The following is a 16,514-nucleotide window of genomic DNA, read 5'->3' on the forward strand; positions in this document are numbered from 1 at the left end:
CACTTGCAGTCTAATCCCAGTTGCTCCCAGTCACTCCCAGTCTGATGCCAGTGCCCCCAGTGTGATCCCAGTTGCTCCCAGCATGGACGCAGCTGTTCCCAATGTGCTTCCATCACTCCCCTGTTGTTACAGACACTCCCAGTATGGTCCCAGTTGAACCCAGTTGCCCCTGCTCTAGTCCCAGTTACTCCCCATACGGTCCCAGTCCCTCCCAGCATGGTCCCACTCACTCCCAGTTGCCCCCAGCATGGTCCCAGTTGTTCCCAGTGTGGTTCCAGTCCCCCCAGTATGGTTACAGACACTCCCAGTATATCCCAGTAGTACCCAGCATGTCTGTAGTCATTTCCAGGCACTGCCAGTGGCCCCAGTAAGGTGTTAGTTATCCCAATATGATCCCCCAGTCATGCCCAGTATATCCCAGTTGCCTCCAGCATGCATCCAGTCCTTCCCAGTTTCTCCAGTTTGCTTGCAGCATCGTCCCAGTTTCTCTCAGTTGCGCCCAGTAGCCCAAAGTGTGATCCCAGTTGCTCCCTTTCAGCCACAATATGATCCCAGTAAGCTCCAGTTTGATCCCAGTCACATGCCAGCCCTCCCAGTGTGGTCCCAGTGTAATCCCAGTTGCTTCCAGTCTCTCCCAGTAAGGTCCCAGCTGCCTCCAGCATGGTTCCAGTTGCTTCCTGGATCAACCCAGTCAGTCCCAGTATGATGCCATTTGCTGCCAGCATGCTCCCAGTCAGGCCCAGTATGGGGGATGATGTGCAGGGTGTGTTCCCAGTCACTTTCAGTTACTCCCAGTATTAGTCCAGTCCCTCCCAGTATGATCCAAAGATGATCCCAGTGTGCTCCCAGTCCCTGCCAGTATGAACCAGTTGTGCTCCACATGGTTCCAGTTGCTCTCTTTCACCCTCACTTTCCTTCCCGTCACTCCCAGTATCTCCCAGTGTACCCCAGTTTCCTCCAGCATCTTTCCAGTCCTTTCCAGTATGATCCCATTTGTTTACAAGCACTCCCAGTCAGCCTCAGTGTAGTGGCACTCACTGCCAGTATGATCCCAGTCACCTCCAGCATCATCCCAGTTGAAGTTCAGCAGTTTCCAATCACCTGCAGCATGCACCCAGTCACTCCCACTTCCTCCCAGTTGCTCCTATCATGTCCCCACTTGCTCACAGCTACTCCCAGTCATCCTCAGTATAATCCCAGTCACTCCCAGTGTATCCCATTTGCCGCTAACATGGTCTCAATTGCTCCCCGCAGGCTCCTGCTCACTCCCAGTATGATCCCAGTATGATCCCAGTGTCCATCAGTGCGATCACACGCTGGCCTGCAATGGCAGTACGATCCGAGTATGATGTCAGTACAAACACAGTACAATCCCAGCCACTCCCAGTATGTTCCCAGTATAATATCAACACAAACCCAGTACAATCCCAGTACGATCCTAGTATGATGTCAGTACAAACTCAGTACAGCTCAAGTCACTCCCAGTACGATCCCAGTCCAGCCCAGTCCCTGGCAGTGCTGCCTCTGCTGGGATCCCCCAGCCCTGTGTGCGTTCCCCCCCGGCGGATGTGCCGAGAGGAGCCCCAAGGGCTGGCAGTGGCCAGGCAGGGTCCCCAGCAAGGCCCCCAGTTTGCCCAGTTTGCCTCTCCTTTGGCCCGGGACGGGCTCCCCCCGCCCGCAGCGGCTGGGAGCAGCCGAGAGCCCCGCGCTGCCCATCCCGACCTGTCCCCGCTCCTGCCACGGGCTGCGAGGGCTGCGGGAACGGGGCACCGAAGGTGTGGCTGCTGCTGGGGGAGGAGGAGGAGGGAGGGAAGGGCAGGGTTGGAGGGGGAGAAGGAGGCGGGGTTAGGGGGGAAGAGGGATGGAAGAGGAGAGGGAGGAAGAGGAGGGACAAAGGAGCATCGAGGAAAGGAGAAAGAAGCACTCAGTCGTGCCTTCCTTGAATTCTCAGCCCCCACCCGTGGGATCATCGCCCCTCACAAAGCGCAGGCGAGCGGCGATTGGGGGGGGGGGAGCTCAGCCCAGATATCCCGGGGGGTCCCTGGGTTGGGTTTTTGGGGGGATGTTTGGAGAATGAAGCAGTCCAAGGCTGAGCAGAAAAGGCCCCTCGGGGGGACATCGAGGGGTGCCGGTGGCGGCTGCCGGCAGAGGTAGCCTGGAGGAGCAGAGCCCTGTGTCCCCCAGGAGCCCAAAGTGGGGAGCCCAGAGAGGGGGCACCTGCGGGATGGGGGGCGATGCTCTTGGGTTCCAGAGTTCAGGCAGCGCTGGAGCCGCATGATTCCGGCCGTCCTGTGCTCCCGCCGCTTCCTGCTGCCGCTCCGCCTCTTCCTCCCTCCTCCTCGTCCAGTCCCGGAGCCCTCGCAGCCGGCGTGAGGAGCGGGGATGGAGCCGGGTCAGGTCGGAACGGGGCGAGGGGTGGGGGGGATGGCAGCAGTGGGAGTGACTGGGCTGTACTGGGATCATCCTGGGAGCAGCTCGCGGGTGACTGAGTTCTACTGGGACCATACTGGGATCACACTGGGAGTGAGGAGGAGCGGCACGATAGCTCTAGCGCTGGGGGCGCTCCTGGGGCCCGGGGGGCGGCGAGAGCTGAGGGGGATCCCCAGTACCGGGACGCTCTGATTGCCCATCCCGGAGCACCGGGGGTTCCTGAACCCCCATTCCTGGGCACCGGGATCCCCCGCACCCCCATTCCCGGGCATGGGATCCACCCTGCACCCCCTGATCCGGCACCAACAACGCCCGCACCCCTATTCCCGGGCATGGGATCCACCCCGCACCCCCTTCCCGGCCATCTCGCCTCTCCCAGCCCCTAGAGCCCCCTTTTCCTTCCCGCAGAGACCCCCTGGACCCCAGTTCCTGCCTTTCCCAGCCCCTCCTTTCCTTAACACCGAGGACACCTGGGACCCTTATTCCCGGCCATCCCGGGTTTTCCCACCTTTTGCTGGGAATGGGGACACCAGGGATCCTTGGAGCTCCCTTTCCTGCATGCAGGAACCCCCTTAGCCCAGCCCGTGCCCCCTCTACCCACCGCAGCCTCCCCTTTTCTCAGTCCTGGAACCCCCAAACCCCATTCCCTGCTTGCCCAGCTCTCCCTTTGGTTCCCCCGTGCCCCCCAGCCCCCAAATCTCGGTGTCCCCCCAATTCTCCTGTCCCTGCGTTCTCTGCCCGTGGCGCTGTCGGAGCCCGGCCCGGGCTTCCCCCAGTTGGTGTCCATGGGGTCCCTGGCTGGGATCCCCTTCCAGCGGGATCTCGGCACAGCCAGAGCCGGCACCACGAGCGGCACTGGCACGGGGCCACCGGGGAGCTGCCGCTGCTGCAGCTGCATCCTGCCATTCCCAGTTGCTCCCAGTTCCTCAGTGGCTGCGCATTCGGCTCCCAGCATACGCCTGGCAGCTCCCAGCACCCCCCAGACAGGGACTAATCACACCCCCTACAATCCCAGTCCGATTGTAGCTACTCCCAGTATGATCCCAGTAACTCCCAGTATGATCCCAGTCAGTCCCAGTATGATCCCAGTTACTCCCAGTATGATCCCGGTCACTTGCAGTGTAACTCCACTCACTCCCAGTCGGATGCCAGTGGCCCCCAGTATGATCCCAGCTGCTCCCTGTCAATGCCAGCATGACCCCAGGAGCCTCCAATATAATCCCAGTGATTCCCAGTCTCTCCCAGTATATCCCAGTCCTCCCCAGCATGCTTCCAGTCACTCTCAGTTCCCCTCAGTTGCTTTCAGCACGATTCCAGTTGCTCACAGCCATTCCCAGTCAATCCCTGTATGACTCCAGTCATCCTCAGTGTGATCCCAGTCTCACCCAGCATGGATCCAACTGCTCCCACTGTCAAACCAGTATGATCCCAGTTGCTGCCAGAGTAGTTCCACTTGTTCCCAGTTCCTCGCAGCATGGTCCCAGTTGTCCCTAGAATAGTCCCAGTCCCTCTCACCGAGGTCCAACTCACTCCCAGTTGCCCCCAGCATGGTCCCAGCTGTTCCCTGTGTGCTTCCAGTCCCCCCAGTATGGTCACAGACAGTCTCAGCATATCCCAGTTGGCCTGGTACAGTTCTAGTTAGATCAGAATGATCCCAGTCTTTTCCAGTTCCTCCCAGTTGCCTCCAGCATGATCCCAGTTTCTGGCAGTTGCCCAAAGTGTGATCCCAGTGGCTCCCAGGATGACCCCAGCAGGAGCAATAGTCGCTCCCAGTATGGTTCCACTCACTTCTTGGATGATCCCAGTCACTCCCAGTATGATGCCAGTGGCCCCCATTATGATCCCAGTTGCTCCCTGTCAATGCCAGGATTACCCCAGGAGCCTCCAGTATGATCCCAGTGATTCCCAGTCTCTCCCAGTATATCCCAGTCAGCCCCAGCATGCTCCCAGTCACTCCCAGTTCCCCCCAGTTGCTTTCAGCATGATCCCAGTTGCTCACAGCCACTCCCAGTCACTCCCAGTATGGTTCCAGTCACCCCCAGTATGACCCCAGTCAGTCCCAGATACTCCCAGCGTTATTGCAGTCATGCTCAGAGTGACTCCCTGGCACTCCCAGTGTGGGCCCAGTTGCTCCCAGTCACTTCCAGTATGGTTCTAGTCAGAACCAGCACCTTCCCAGTCACTCCCAGTATGATCCCAGCCATTTCCCATAGGATCCCAGTAGGATCCCAGCATGGGTGCAGTTGCTCCCATGATCATCCAGTGTGGCTCCAGTTGCTGCCATTTACCCCCTTTGTGGTTTCAGTGTATCCCAGTTGCTCCCAGCATGTTCCCAGTCATTCCCAGCTGCCCTGAGTTGCTTCCAGCCTGATGCCAGTTGCTCACAGCCACTCCCAGTCACCCTCAGTGCAGTCCCAGTGGCTGCCAGTATGATCCAGTATGATGCCAGTCACTCCCAGCATTGGCCAGCTCCTCCTACTGTGATCCCAGTAGCCCCCAGCAAGGTTCCAGTCACTCCCTGTTCCTCCCAGTGTGATCCCAGTTGTTCCAGTATAGTGCCAGGTACTCCATAGATGATCCCAATCCCTGCCAGCATGGTCCCAGTCATGCCCAGTTGTCCCCAGTGTACATCCAGTCATTCCCACTCGCTCCCAGGTACCCCCAGCATGGTGTCCCAGTTCTCCCCAGCATGGTCCCACCTGTTCCCACTGTGGTTCCAGTCATCCGAGTATGGTTAACAGACACTCCAGGTATATCCCAGTGTCCCTCAGCATGCTCACAGTCATTCCCAGTCACTCCCAGTAGAAACCAGTCCCAGTGCTGCCACTGCTGGGATCCCCCAGCCCTGGTGCGCTCCCCCCCGGCGGATGTGCCGAGAGGAGCCCCAAGGGCTGGCAGTGGCCAGGCAGGGTCCCCAGCAAGGCCCAGTTTGGATGTGCAGCCCCCAGTTTGCCTCTCCTTTGGCCTGGGCCGGGTTCCCCCCGCCCGCAGCGGCTGGGAGCAGCCGAGAGCCCCGCGCTGCCCATCCCGACCTGTCCCAGCTCCATCCCCGCTCCTGCCGAGTGCTTCGAGGGCTGCGGGAACAGGGCACCGAGAGTGTGACTGCTGCTGGAGGAGGAGGAGGAGGAAGGGAAGGGCAGGGATGGAGGGGGTGGCGGGATTAGGGGGGAGGAGGGATGGAAGAGGAGAGGGAGGAAGAAGAGGGACAAAGGAGAATCAAGGAAAGAAGAAAACCACCCAGTCATTCCTTCCCTGAATTTGCAGCCCCCACCTGTGGGATCATCACCCCCCCCTCACCATCGAGCAGGTGAGCGGGGAGGGGGAGGGAGCTCAGCCCAGATATCCCGGGGGGTCCCTGGGTTGGGTTTTTGGGGGGATGTTTGGAGAATGAAGCAGTCCAAGGCTGAGCAGAAAAGGCCCCTCGGGGGGACATCGGGGGGTGCCAGTGGCGGTGCCGGCAGAGGCAGCCTGGAGGAGCAGAGCCCTGTGTCCCCCAGGAGCCCAAAGTGGGGAGCCCAGAGAGGGGGAACGCCGCCATTGGCGGGAGCCTCAAGAGCCTGGAGAGGGGCAGGGGGGACTCCTTGGAGCCGCTGCAGCCCAGAGCAGAGAATGAGGGGAGAAGGGAGCCCAGGAGCCCAAACAGCCCCGGCATCCTGAAATGGGGAGAGCGAAGAGGGGGGAGCTTTTGGCATTGCTGGGACTGCCAGCAGCCTGAGCAGGGCAGGCACCGAGGAGAATGGGGGCCCCCAATCCAAGCGTGACCCCAGCAGCTGGGACAGGGGGAACCCCCAAACACCAAAGAGGAGGGACCAGGCACAGGAAACTCCTGGGAGGCTTTTCCAGGGCTGAATCTTGGTGTTTGGGAGGTTTTTATGCCACCCAGATTGCCAGTGACTCCTAGAGATGGACTTGGGCAGAGGGACCTTCAAACTCAATGTGCTCATCCCTTGTGTTCCCCAAACCAGGATTTCCCATTCCCAACCCTTGGGAGGCTGCAAGGCAGAGGAATATGCCCCAGGACACTGATGCAGGTGAGGAGGAAGTCAGTGCCCTTTTCCCCTCTGTGCTGCTCCATCTCCTAGCCCAGCATGGCCCCGGCTGCAGCTCAGCCCTGGCGGGATCTCCTTGCCCTTGCCTGTGGTATGGAGGCAAATCCCATCCTGTCCTTGTCCTTCCTCCCCCAGAGCAGGAGCTGAGCATGGAGAGCAGGGAGGACAAATGCCCGCGGCAGAACCTGGTGGAAGAGGCCGTTTTGAGCGGCTCCACAGCGCAGGAATCCAACACGGAGGAAAAGCCCTGGAGATGCCGCACGAGGAAGGGCTGCAAACGCAGCTGGTGGGGATCTGAGGGGGAAAGAGCCAACCTGGGCCACGAAGGCGGCCAGAGATGGAGCCAGAGCTCGGAGCTGGTGCTCCATGAGCAGCTCCATGATGGGGAGAAGCCCCAGAAACGTGTGCAGTGTGGGAAGAGGTTCCGGATGAGCTCCAACCTGATCAAGCACCAGAGGACCCACACTGGGGAACGGCCCTACGATTGTGATCAATGCAGGAAAAGATTTAAGACCAGCTCCCATCTCCTCCATCACCAGCGCACGCACATGGAGGAGATGCCCTTCCACTGCCCCGACTGTGGGAAGGGATTCAGGCACAAGTCCCATCTTGTCATGCACCAACAAACCCATACTGGGGAGAGGCCCCATAAGTGTGAGGAATGTGGGAAGAGCTTCAGCCGGAGCTCCAGCGTGATCCGGCACCAGGTAATCCACACCGGGGAGAGGCCCTATGAGTGTGAGGAATGTGGGAAGAGCTTCAGCTTGAGATCCCAGCTGATGAGGCACCAGGTGGTCCACACTGGGGAGAGGCCCTACGAGTGTGAGGAATGTGGGAAGAGCTTCAGCTGGAGCTCCACCCTGATCAGGCACCAGAGGACCCACACTGGGGAAAGGCCCTATGAGTGTGAGGAGTGTGAGAAGAGGTTTAGCTTGAGATCCGAGCTGAATCAGCATCAGAGGACCCACACTGGGGAACGGCCCTACGAGTGCGATCAGTGCAGGAAGAGATTTAAGTCCAGGTCTGATCTCCTCCAGCACCAGCGCACGCACACAGAGGAGAGGCCCTTCCACTGCCCCGACTGTGGGCAGGGCTTCAGGCACAATTCCCATCTTGTCATGCACCGACAAATCCATAGTGGGGAGAGGCCCCACGAGTGTGAGGAATGTGGGAAGAGCTTCAGTCGGAGCTCAACCCTGATCAGGCACCAGAGGACCCACACTGGGGAACGGCCCTACGAGTGTGGGGAGTGTGGGAAGAGGTTCAGACAGAGCGCCAACCTGATTCAGCACCAGAACATCCACACTGGAAAACGGTCGCACAGGTGTGGGAAATGTGGAAAGAGCTTCAGGCTGCATTCCCAGCTGATCCGCCACCAAAAGATCCACACAGGGGAGAGGCCCTACGAGTGTGATAAATGCAGGAAGAGGTTTAAGACCAGCACCTATCTCCTCAAGCACTATTGGATTCACAGAGAGGAGAGGCCCTTCCAATGCCCCGACTGCGGGAAGGGATTCAAGCACAACTGCACCCTCATCACCCACCGGCGCATCCACACTGGGGAGAGGCCCTACAAGTGTGAGGAGTGTGGGAAGAGCTTCTCACAGCGCTCTCACTTGAACAAGCACCAACGGAGCCACCGGTAAGGGAAGCCCTGCGAGTGCCCCGAGTGCGGGAGGAGCTTCGTGCGCTGCTCCAGCTCCATCCCCCACTGGAGGAGGCACTTTGGGCACAGCCCTGGTCACTCACATTCCTGTGATCCGTGTTGGGAACACACCTGGCTGCTTCTCCTTTACGTTTGGCCTGAATTTTCCTCTGCTTCATCTTCATCTCTTAAAAGCAGCCAAACAGGGTTAAATGAATGAAATTGATCAAAGATGTCCAAAGTCCCTCCATTAATCAGGAGTTTGAGGGGGAATTTAGGACTTGGGGACACATTCTGTGTGGAGTGGCTCTGTGTCTAAGAGGCAGGAATTTGATTTCACCCTTCTTGTGTTGCTAAGAACTCCTCCCTTGACCCAAACCCCAACTCCAGCCCTGGGATACCCTATAAAAACCCCATGGCTCTGCCTTTGCTCTGTCTGTCGGGGGTCAGAAATGGATTCTGGAGCTTTCTCAAACCAAGACCCAACTTGTTTGTTCCCAACATCAGCAGCTGTGGCCTCCCTGGATACCATGAACTCTGGAGAATGGGGGCAGCCAGTGAGGACAGGTCCTCGATTGCAAGATAAGTGTGTGTTCTGTTTGCCATCTGTCAGAGGTGGGGCAGTTATCTTCTGTTCATTGGGCAGTTTATCTCTTCCACAACCAATCCTCCCTCCAGGAGATATCTTCTGATAATGGACTGGCCATTAATTATTAATTATCTGCTGTTAATGGGCCATTGAGTGTCCCTGCATGGCTGATAAAATGACATCCTGCCATTAGGTGATGCTCCGCCCAGGAGGAGGAGCCAAGCATTCCTACCTGGATAGAATCTGAGGTTTGGAACACCACAGCAGCCTTTTCCCACTGGATTCCCAGAGGATCAGCCTTTTCCCACTGGATTCCCAGAGGAGCAGCTGTCTTCTCCACTGGATTCCCAGAGGACGGAAGATTCCCCAGCCCATCTGCAGCAGCCTGGACCTTCAGAGGAAAACTCCACCCTTCTCCAGGCTCCCTGCTCCAACAGAACCACACCTGGCACTGCAGGAGGGCTGCAGCCACCATTGACTGGGACTGCTGCCAATACCCTGACCCACAAGGTGTCAGGTACTGTTCTGACTCTGTCAGTGGTTTTGTTTGTTTGTACTACAGCATTTGTATTTTTAATTTTTCCTTATAAAACCTGTTATTCCTATTCCTATATCTTTGCTTGAGAGCCCCTTAATTTCAAAATTACAACAATTCAGAGGGAGGGGGTTTACATTTTCCATTCCAGGGGAGGAACCTGCCTTCCTTAGCTGACACCTGTCTTTTCAAACCAAGACAATAACAGTTACTTTAACACACAGATATAAAATACATTTTAATATCTTTGAAAAGCCAATATTATAATATATGTGTATAACGATAGTGACCTTAAAAACATGGGACTAGAAAGCTTATGAGGAGGGGAATTTCCAGTAAGGGAAGCAAAATTCCCAGTACTGGGACTGGGCCATGGGACCGACATCTACCATCATTCAGCGAGAGGTTTATTTTTATGGATACGTATTATAATATTGGCTTTTCACAGATATTAAAATAGATTTTATATGTGTGATGTTAAAGTAACTGTGTTGTGAAGATATAGTTTTGTTTTCTGTCATTAAGCTTAGTGAAATGGCTGCTTGTGTTAAACTGCCTGCTTGAATGGGATAACATCCAATGCACGCAGGATGAGGACACCTGTACAGATCTGCCAACTATCAGCACTCCCCGTCTGAAGGCAGAGTGGACCAAGGCCCAAAAACTGGAGGTGATAAGAATGGACTAAAACCACAACCAAGGAATCTGCATGCCCTAAAAAGGCAGATCCAAGGAAGAGCCATGCTAAACCGTTCTTGAAGCATGTAAACTAGTTTGGGGTAAAGTTTGCTGTGCATGAGGGTCTATGAATATGCAACAGGCTGATGTAAGGGGAAAGGTATTTCAGGGGGATCCCCAGTGCCAAGATGCACCCGGCTGTGATAACCTTTGCTCCATGGTCCTGGTCTCCCATTGTCCTTTATTAAACTTTTTACATTTTCACAGGAGAGTGAACGTGTTTTTCACATTTAGGAACAGTTTAAGATTTTTTGTTTTTCATGGGAGGGAGTTTTGAAGTGGCTAATCTGCCTGCAACAAGGACCATTTCACGGGCTCTTGTCACCTTTCCTGACAAGTCTGCTGCAGCTCATGGAGGGTAAAGCCCTGGAGGCTCGTTGGGGGCGGTTATGGATGATTGCAGGCAGTGCCTCGATGCCCTGGATCAGCGGTGCCCCCTCCTGGGAACCCCCACATTTTGGGGGAGAATTTGGAGGGTTTTGAGGAGATTTGAGGGAGATTTTGTCTGGGTTTGAATCCTACGCCAAATTTGGTGTCGGGGAGGTACCAAAACCACCCAAAATCCACCCAGAATTGACCCAAAATTACCAAAAATTAACCCAAAATTTCCTCCAAATCCATCCTCTGGGGGTTTGGGGGAGTTTTGGAGGGATTTTAGGGGAATTTTAGGGGGGAATTTTTAGTGGGTTTGACTCCTACGCCCACTTCAGCATGCATGAGGTACCCAAACCCACCCCAAAATCCACCCAAAATTTTTCCTGAAGTGGTTGGGAGGAAGTTTGAGGGGGTTTGAGTGAATATGGGGGTTCCGGGGGAGATTTTATGGGGGTTTTTGGCAGTCATCATCATCCAAAACACAACACCCCATGCCAAAGCCTAGACCAAACCCTAAGGACTGTGCCCCCCATGGAGAGGAGATCAAAGAACTGCACCCCTTCTGGGGAGGAGATCAAAAGCCAGAGGAGACTGAGCTATTAACTCATTAAGTAAAAACATATTCATTTAATCAAGTATCATAATTTCTGTGACTTTATCCTTTGTAATTAAGTCTCGAATGCTTTTCTATTCCTTGTTAATTTAGCTGAATAATATTCATTTTGGTTTTGTAAACTATTAAGTCGTATTCCTGATCTTATATATGTGGTCCCATATGTCTAATAAACCACAAACTTACAATTTAGCAGCAGTTTTAATTGAGATAAAATAATATGATCAAATAGCATCCAGTAGTTACAAAAAGAAATTTGGCAGTGGTTCAGATGAAGCATAAGCAAAACCCATCGATCGGGGTACGGGGAGGGCTTCCCACCCTGCCTCATGTGCAAAAGGCAAAAGGATCCCAACACAACTTATATACTGTGTGCTAATACATATTCATCAATATTTTCCTGTAAATCTCCTCCTATTTCCGGTTCTTGAAATCTACATCACCACAGCACACACAGCGCATGCTTCCGCTGTGGCTAAGGGGGCTTCTGGCTCTTTGCTTCTCTTCTTGGAGGAAGGCCAACAGTCTTCCTCGCTGTCCTCTGAATAACCTGGCAGGTTGTGCACGTGCCCCAAGTCCTGTGTTATGTAAGTAAGCACTGTGTTCCAAGTAAGCCTTATTATTTTATAGATAAGAGCACTATTCTAGACTCCCTGTCTGGAATTGTCCCAACTTTATTCATGTCACGGCCGATCCTGTCCTGGGAGTTGTCTTAACTTTGTCTTGATGTCAATTCTGACTTGGGAGTCTTCCTAACTTTTGTTCATCCAGTCTCCCATATCCTGTTTCCTACATGTATCATCTAAAAGAAACCCATGTGCTTCATAACATTAATCACATATACCTTTCCAATTATTTTCCAAAAATATTTATATAATTACAATTTTGTTAGCACAAATCACATCCATTTATCACAGGAGGCCAAAAACTTGGAAAAGGAGGAAAGAAACACTCCAATAATGACGATGACAAAAAAATCCCAATTTATTTTTGACAGCAAATGAACACCGGCCGCCCTCCAGCCCTCCCAGCCTGGCAGGCTGAGTGGGGCCATTCCCATGGCATGAGGTGCTGGCAGCCTGCGGAGAGAAACCAGAGAGCCACGGTCAGTCGCAGCAGGCTCCTGTGCCCCTGTCCTGCCATGGCTGTGCCTGGGCCAGGCTGCTGGCTGTGCTCAGAGCCCAAACCTCCCGACCCATTCTCTGTTTTTAGAGAAGGGCAGCGTTTCAGGCCACGTTCCACCTCCTCTGCTTAATCACAGCACAGCAACCTCCTCAGCAGCTGCAAGAGCGGGATGCCCGTGTGCCCGCTGCCGCCTGCCCTGAGCCATTCTGCCAGCTGAGCTGTGGAGCCGGGTGCCCACCTCTGGAGAGTTGCTGCCAGGAGAGGAGCCGATCCCGCACCAGGTCCTTGTCCTTCTGGAAGGGGCTGTCCCCACAGACCGTGGCCCCTGGGGTAGTGCTGGCACTGGACGCTGCAGGCGCTCCCCCGTCCGGTCCGGGAACCAGGTGTAATCCTCCTGGGAAAAACAAAGAGCAAAAGCACGAAAGTCAATTCAAAACGAGACCTGGAAACAAAGCACAAAGCTTGTCACCATTTCACGGCCCTGTGGAGGGTCTGACCACTCCATGTGAGAATTAAACCTGTCCACGGGTGGGGAAAATCCCCACCTTTCCTGCCCATAAACGCAGCCCTTCCTCAAGGGGCGGCAGAGCAGACCAGCTGGGGCACAGCTTCAGAACCCGTCCCCCTCTGCTGCCTCCCATCCACATGGATGGATGCTTTTGTCAGGCTGGCTGCCCCCGCCTCAGCCCGTGCCAGGCTGGCTGGCAGAAGCTGTCAACAAGGCCAGGAGCTGGTTCTCCTTCCACAACATCCGTCCCCTGTCCCGCCAAAAAGCAGCTCGGCGGCCGGCAGGAAAATTAATATTTCCCAGCGCCACTGAGTGGGGAACCTCCGGCACATGGCCAGGCTGAGCCCTGCTGTGCCTGGAAGCACCAGCATCCCCCCGTCCCTGCGCCGGCTGGGGACTCCTCTTGATTACATTGGGGCGCAGAGCGTGTCCTCCAGGCAGGGGCCGCAGCCGAAGCCAATGGGCTCTGCCCCGCCGGCGGCCAGCTCCAGGATGGTGTTCCCAGATCCAGGATGGTGTTCCCAGCTTCACGTCGTGGTCCAGAAGAACACGCCAGTTGTGCCTCGGCTTGTGGGGACATCACGATGCCATTGAGCTGCAGGGGGATGTTTCCCCTCTCCCAGTCTGTGGCACCTTCAGCACACTGCCACCACTTCTCCAATGGGACGGGCAGCATGGAGCCGCTCCCTCCACAGCTTGCGGGGACCAGCGGAAGCATCTCCTCAGCTGCGCTCTCTCCTCCGCGCCGCGGCCACAGGGAAACGCTCCGGGGTTTACTTCCAGTGCCACGAGACGCGTGCCGGTGCTACTTGCTGGGCTCCTGGATCCTACTGTGCACAGGGATGCATCTCTGCTGTCTTCTGGGCCAGGCAGGGCTCCTGCAGCCAAGAATGCTCAGAAAGGTCCTCCAGTGATGGCCTGTCTGTGGGGTCCATGCAGAAACACCACCTGATTAGGTGCTGCCACTCTGTGGAGAGAAACCAGAAACCACCGCTCAGCGGGACAAGGCTCCTGTCCATGCTCTCCCACATTCCACAATGCCCAGGCCACCAGGAGTGCTCAGAGCTGCACCCAAAAGCTTCCTATTGATCCTCTCTTGTGGATGACACCAGCAGAGAGGCACAGGTGCCACCTCCTTCAGCTAAGCCCAGGAGATCCACTCCTCACCAGCTGCAAGAGTAGGATGCTTATGTGCCAGCTGCCTCTCACAACCCTGTTCTTCCCCTCGTGCCTTGCAGGCACATCCCCACCTTGAGACATCCAGGGCAGGAAGAAGAGCTGGCCCTGGACAATGTCCTCGTTGGTGTGGAAAGGAAAGTGCCCGCAGACCAGCTCATAGAGCAGGATGCCCAGGACCAGATGGTGGCTGGCTGGCCATGGTAGCAACCAAAGAGGATCCACTCCGGTGGGCTGTACTCTGATGCTCCTATGGGGGACACAGGCGCAGCTCATCAGGCCCACGCTGCTCCCTCCCTCCCAGCCAGCTCCCGTTCCACAACAGCCAGCCTCTGCCCTGCCAAAAAGCAACTTGGCTGCAGCTGGCTGAAGAAGGATTCCCCCTCCTTCCCTCCCTCCTTCCTTCCCTCCCTCTTCCCCCTCTGCCAGACAAAGGGGAACTTTGCTGCCCTGCTGGGCCCTGGCTTTGGGCTCACCTGACATCTGGGTGTAGAGGATCGTGCCGCAGCCGAAGTCGAGGAGTTTCGCCTCACCCGTGGCCAGGTCGACGAGGACATCCTCGGCCTTGATGTGGTGGTGCAGGACGCCGCGGCTGCTGCAGCGCCGCACGGCCTCCAGCACCTGGCAGAGCAGCCCCTGCCCCACGGACTCCGTCAGGAACCGCCGCTCGTGCAGGAAGTACCAGAGGTGCTGACAGCGCTGCGGACGCTCCATGAGCAGCGCGAAGCCCTCGGGCACCTCGAACCAGTCCAGGAGCCACACGACACCGCGGAAGCCAGGCCGCAACACCTTCCACAGCAGCGCCGGCTCCAGGGGCACAAGGGCGCCCTTGCGCTGCTGGGGGACAACGATGCCGTCAGCGGGGCCGATGCTGCGCCGCGCCTCGGGCAGCCCCTGCCCGGCCCCGCCGCGGCTCGCCATGGCCGGGCCCGGGGCGCTGCGTGGGCCCTGCTCACTCCACGCTCGCTGCCCTCGCAGCGTTCTGGCTGCCGCCCTGCCGGGCCTCACCTCAGCCCCACCCGGCACGGCCCGCCGGCTCCTCCCGCTGGCCCCGCTCACTTACCAGCCATGCCCACTCCGAGATGCGCTCCCGGGACACTCTCTTGATGGCCACCTGCGAGCCAAGGCCAGTGGTGGACTGAAGATCACGCTTGGTTAAACGTGTATAAGCTGGAGAACACGCAGAATAAAAAATCTTTTTTCTTCTTGGACCCTGATCACGTGTGTATGTCACATCCGGCCTAATGGTGACAGCTGCCCCATCTCTGGGTCAAGAAACGAGTATTGTCTGACAGGTAACTTATCGACAAACTGAGAAAGAAATTAGTACATGGGCATGCAGATTTCTGAAGGGAGGAAAGAAAAGTGTTGACAAGAATAAGCCTAAATTTTAAATGCCTGAAACACTCAAAAATAACATGTTTTGGGCTATTGTACCATATGTTACACAGGGTTCAAACAAACCACAACTCATTAGTATCTGGACTTCATTGCCCACTATGCTTTGAAATGTTGCTAAAGGCACTTTGTGTCAAAGATCCAGTTCCTGTAGGTCACTGTAGATGTAGATCAAAATCCTACCAAAAAATCCGTGTCCAAACCAGCAAGAGTGAGACTTTTGTCCTTGGCAGTAGCTTCCAGGTGCTCCTGGAAACTACCAGGCCTAGACACAAAGATGTGCATTTAACAAAGGGAGAGAAGCACCATGCTTAGCTCTAACTGTGACCTTTGCTAGCAGATCTACTAGCAGGTAATAAATTCCATTTGTTCTGCTCTTAGCCAGAGCCAAGATGGGAATCAAAGTCTAGATCACAGGAGAAGATCACAGTAGTCTCAGCTTTTCCAGATGAGGAAAAATACAAAGGATGGTAAGTTTGCGTTGGGTTTACAGGGTTTTTTTACAGATCAATAGACAAGTGATGAAGCTTAAAAGATGACAGCAAAGGAAAATCAACAGATATGCTGAAACTGCGTGAAGACGAAGGAGACTTCAAATTAACTGAAAAGCTGCACAGAAAGCTTCTCTACTTTTTGCAGATGCTTCAAGTTTTAAATGAAAAAATCTAGCAGCACTTCCAACTTCTTTTTATCAATTCTAGAATAAAGACAATGAAAACTGTGTACTGCTGCTTACAGTATGAAGGAAAGCACAGGAAACCATTAGAGTAAGAACAATTGTGTTTAGAAGGCTGAGGCACCCTTTGGGGTAGGAGGAATGGGGAGGCGTGAAAATCAGGCCCATGGACACCATTCAAGGAGCTTTCAGGCCCTGAGCAGTCCCTCACAGTGGGTATCCCAGCAGATGGAGTCCAAATGCAGCCACAGCTGGGTGGGAAATGTGTTGGGCTGTTGAGCCGTGGTTAGCAGGGGCTCCTCCATCAAATTGCTCCCTGACAGGTGTGGTATGCTCTGTGTGTGTGTGCCCAACAGCTGGCAACAGCAGGCTGGCCCGGATGTGGGAAAAAGCCAAGGAGGCAGCAGAGTGGGAATGGGGCTCTGCAGGATTCCCTGGTGGTTGCACACACCCGTGGGGGATGAGGCTGGCCCAGATGGTCCCTGGGGCTCTGAGCTGAAAAGGGGGGAAAAGAGAAGCAGGGAGGAAGGGCCAGATGCCGCTGTGACAATGCCATTCCATCCCATAGGTGACATAGTGAGAGGAGGGTGGGAACCAAATGGTGATTGCTGCTGATCGCCCTGACATCTCCAAGACAAGAGGCCCAGAAAGGACTGC

General features: G+C 55.5%; 1 pseudogene; it reads left to right on the forward strand.

The window, feature by feature from the left end:
- Positions 1 to 16,514, forward strand: part of LOC131562396 (zinc finger protein 721-like) — a 277,587-nt pseudogene that overhangs the window by 135,344 nt on the left and 125,729 nt on the right.

This window comes from Ammospiza caudacuta, chromosome 11 (assembly GCF_027887145.1).
Source record: "Ammospiza caudacuta isolate bAmmCau1 chromosome 11, bAmmCau1.pri, whole genome shotgun sequence".
Classification (NCBI taxonomy): domain Eukaryota; kingdom Metazoa; phylum Chordata; class Aves; order Passeriformes; family Passerellidae; genus Ammospiza; species Ammospiza caudacuta.